General features: G+C 35.1%; 1 long non-coding RNA gene across 1 annotated transcript; it reads left to right on the top strand.

Annotated features, from left to right (window-relative positions):
• Window positions 1-782: 782 nt before the first annotated feature.
• LOC113281224 lies at window positions 783-4,311 on the top strand. The gene is made up of 2 exons (XR_003325990.1): window positions 783-3,809; window positions 3,988-4,311. It is a non-coding gene; the product is annotated as an uncharacterized LOC113281224 (long non-coding RNA).
• The last annotated feature ends 250 nt before the right edge of the window (window positions 4,312-4,561 follow it).

The following is a 4,561-nucleotide window of genomic DNA, read 5'->3' as shown; positions in this document are numbered from 1 at the left end:
TCATACTAAAAACAATGCCGGCATAGTAAAACGACATGGTTTTCATACTAAAAGTATGCCGGTACACAAACCAGCACTGTACTCATGATGAATACATTTCCGGTATTAACTGAAACTGAAAAATTTTAGTTACATTTTTTGATTCTAACTTAAACGAATTGTTTTAAAACAAAATGAGGATTAGGTTTCTTTCAATGAGGCATATTTATATAATAGATTAATCGCTTTTTTTTGAAACAACGAGACCGTGTTGAAACCGATAATGGAAAAGATAAAAATCACAAAAAGGAGACGACAGATAAGGAGAAGAAAAAAGAAGGAGTAGAGAAGAAGAAGAAAAAAGAAGGAGAAGAGAAGAAGAAGAGAAATTAAAATACTAAAGGATATTTTAGTATTTCCATACACAAAAATCTCCCCTTAGCAGAAGTTATTGGATGTGGATGTTAATTGATATCCTCATTACTTTCTAAATCCCCACACTACAAAAATATCGACTTTTAGCCACGTGCTTTTTTCCACGGTTTCATACCAGTCGTGGCTATTGATGACATATAGCCACGGCTTAGCCTGAACGTGGCAGTAGATCACTTATTTGCCACGACTTGTAGAGTATTTGCCTCGGGCTGGCAGTAGACTAATATTTGGATGCTCCGGAGGTATCATAGCATTTTAGTCACGACATAGGAGGCCGTGAGAACTGGTGGGATTTTGCAACGGCTGGTCGTGGCTATATTAGAAAGAAACTGCCCATGTCATAAGCAAAAATCCCCGCCGAATGAGAATGAGAATTCGACGCACGTTCTTAACTGAAAAATAAAATAACATAACCTACCACTTTTCCTTCTTCTTCTCCTCCCAGCTCTCGTTACTATCGTCCAACCACCATAAAAAACCAAAAAATTGTGTCTTTCTCTCCTTTCCCATGGGAAGAAAATAACCAATTTTAAACTTCAATTCTTCATCTCCTACTCGATTGTTCCAACCCTACGAGAGAATCATTCCTACCTTCTATCAATCATTCGCTTTAAAAATCCTAAATCGTGTTAACCAACTGAACCCTAAATACCATCAAAATTAAATCAAAACCGAACCAATTGTTTTGAGTTTTCTCCTGATTCTTTCTTCTTGTTCTTCTTCTTCAGCGAAACCTGGATGATGATTAGTCATGTTACAAACCCTAGATACTAAAATTTCATAGGGAAGGGATATCTCCTAATTTGTTTCCTTCTCTTATAAATCTAAAATCCTTTAATTTATGTCTGAGTCCGGCTATTTTGTTTCTTGTTCATTATGATTTTGTAATTCAATTTTGAAATCTAACCTGTCTTAGTTTGATTTTTCCTCATTTATGGACATGGATTTCGTAATTGCATGAATTGATGATTATAGATGGCAGAAGAGGAAAAGGAAAAATATGAGAGAATAAGATCGATAGAAGTGGTGGTGGCGGTTTTTAAACTTCATCAGAAAAAGATGAACATCCTAAAGATCGGTAGGATGGAGTTATCTAGAAGGACTATTGGTATTGGTATTGGTATTGGTATTGGTTTTAGTTTATGTTATTATACATCTGCCTTATGTATTCATGGATTATTGACTTACTGTTATGGTTTATGTAATACCAATGATCTTGTTTGTTGTGTTATTTTGATTTTGTTTCATATTGATAGAATATAGACACAGCTATACTGTGTAACCAAATTGGAATCTCTTGAGGTTATATATAAAATGTTTTTGTTCTGTGAAGTTGATGAAACTGCAGTGTCGCATCATATTCAGATTAAAGCTTTATCTTTGAAGTAACTTCGTGCGAACTATAAGAATATTCCGGGCTTCTGGAAATACAGTATTTACTCGTAAGTTTCTTAGGTAGATGTAGCTTTTATACAAGGTTTAAATTTTGGGTATATATATTTTAGAGCTCTTCTTATCTTTTTTTGATCAGCTTTAGAGCTCTTCTTATCAAGAGGATTATATCTTTCCATCTTCTATGATTGATCTTAATTTATGTATTCCTTTAATGACCTCGTATTATTTATGGATAAACCCAAGACTTTTGATTGATGAAGTGATCCAGTCAGGTGTAGTTCCTCGTTTGTTTAGTTTCTTCAGAGGGAGGACTTTCCACAACTTCAAGTGGATACTTTCTCTGAAATTGAGTTAGGTTTTCCCCTTCTTTATATTGGAATACAATTAATTAAGTAAATAACGATTTAGTGAAACATTTTATCTTTCTCCTTCTTTTGTATGCACTGATTTATCATGATTTTTATTTTTGAACAGTTTGAGGTGGCTCTGGCTCTAATGAACATTGCTTCTGGAACCTCAGAGAATACCGAAGTGGTCATTGAGCAGGGAGCTATCCCAATCTTTGTGGCGCTTCTCAGTTCCCCCAGTGATGATGTTCGAGACCAGGTAACTTGATAATAAAGACATAATGAGTGGAGTTTCTTTAATATTATTTCTTATTTGTATAACTTGGCTTGATTTTTCTAATTTAAAGGATGAGATGAGGTGAAGCTACTTTCCATGTGTAAGCAAATGGGGCTTAAGACTAACAATTTCGTGTTTCTTTTTTAAAAAAAGAAGTCTAGGATGTATGGGCACTTGGAAATGTTGCCGGCGATTCACCTAAATGCTGAGATCTTGTTCTTGGCCACGGGGCCTTGATTCCTTTGTTAAATCAATTGAATGAGCATGCCAAACTTTCTATGCTGATAAATTCTACCTGTATTTTATCTAATTTTTATCGGGGCAAGCCACAGTCGCCAGTTACAACTACTGTTAGGGTGGTTTACGGTGTCCTGCTTGGCATCCCTAATAGAAACTAAATTTTCTTTGTTGGTCAATTCCTTGTACATACAAAACCTGCACTCCCTGCTCTTAAGCGTCTTATTAACTCCACTGATGAAGAAGTACTTACAGACTCGTGCTGGGCCCTTTCTTATCTGACGATACAAATGAAAACCAAGTTGTTATTGAGGTTGGTGCATGTCGCCGACTTGTTGAGTTACTGCTGTAAGTATCACTTTATTTTATTATGTTTCTAGACTCTGCTAGATGTATAGTATGTAATTTGAGAGAAATTTATTTTGGAGTCACCCATCTCCTACTGTACTCATTCAATATTGTTACTGGAGATGATCGTCGGCCCCAGGTACCAATGACTTAGTTTATCTTGTATCCTTATGAAATGAGATGAACTGTTGTATTTAAAATTGTTTTCATTTTTGGTATGTTGGCTTATATTTTGTTTTTCCCTTCTATCTAGTGTATCATTGAACTTTAAGCACTTCCCTGCCTCATGAACCTGTTGACACAACCAATAAAAAAGTATAAAGAAAGAAGCTTGCTGGACTATAACTTAGGATGTTTGTGTTGTATAAACAGCCTACAAAACTACTACAAGATTGAATCCTCAACCACTGCACTTGACAAGAACCTGGGATTACCCACCTCTATCTCGTCGGTTGGAAAGAGCATCCAGGACATAGCCTTAAAATATATGGGGTAAACATGTACACACCGTAATCAATTATATCACCCTCCTGAATAAAGAAACTAAAATACGTTATGTGGAGAACGATGAAAACATAATAAACCAGTTGAAGCTCTGAAACAATGTAACGCTTTATTATGTTTGAAAAAGTTAGCTAATATGTTTTGTCGTTGTTTCCAGAAGTAGTGTTTGAGATAGTCCATCTTCTCAAATTTATAAACATCTAGTGCTTGGTAGAAAAAGGGGAGTTTCTCTTATTTTTACTTAAAAATGTCGACGTGTATCCATCTTCTCTTCAGTCTGCAACAAAGTAAGGTTTTTTTTGCTCCTCGACTTTCATTTATAAACATCTTCGTTTTGATGAACACAGAGCTTTTTTTTTTTATTATTATTAGTGTATCACTTTGCATATATCGGTTTTTTACTTTTATAAAAATCTTAGCATGCTCTGAAGCTATGGAACACTAATGTGTCATGTTGCTTAACAGTTCATTCCCTACTGATATTATAAGACTGGATGAAGATATCATGTCACCTCTTGCTGGGAGGAGAAGTAACTTCATGCTTATGAGAGGTTATATTTCTGGAAACACATCTAAACTCCTGGATAGACCAATATGCAAGTGAAGGAATGTTATGTTATCCATCTGTTTGTCATTTTAATTTTATTTTTAACCTTCAACTATGTCATTTGTTGGAAACTCAGCAGTAGACTTGAATTTCTGTGGTGTTAAGATTTTCTGTGTTGCTTGAATGTAATAAATTTATACCTTGTAATTCTTTTTTGAATGAATAAATGATGTTGTTGGAAAGATCGCAGTGTAATAAATATCCTTTCCAGATCAATTTGAAACTGTTAACTACAAATTATAACCAAAATGGCCTTCTATAACAACATAACGGTAGCAAGTAGTTGAACCATTAGCCACCTGCTGATATATATCATAACAAACTACCCCAAACGTGTGCATCTTGATTCTTAATCAGTCACGACTGTCACCGTGGAAAATGGCCTTGTACCAATAGACACGAGAAAGAAACCGTGGCAACATACGTGGCAAA

This window comes from Papaver somniferum, chromosome 5, assembly GCF_003573695.1.
Source record: "Papaver somniferum cultivar HN1 chromosome 5, ASM357369v1, whole genome shotgun sequence".
NCBI classification, from domain to species: domain Eukaryota; kingdom Viridiplantae; phylum Streptophyta; class Magnoliopsida; order Ranunculales; family Papaveraceae; genus Papaver; species Papaver somniferum.
The sequence above is the reverse complement of the archived record's forward strand: the minus strand, read 5'-3'. Positions and strand labels throughout refer to the sequence as shown.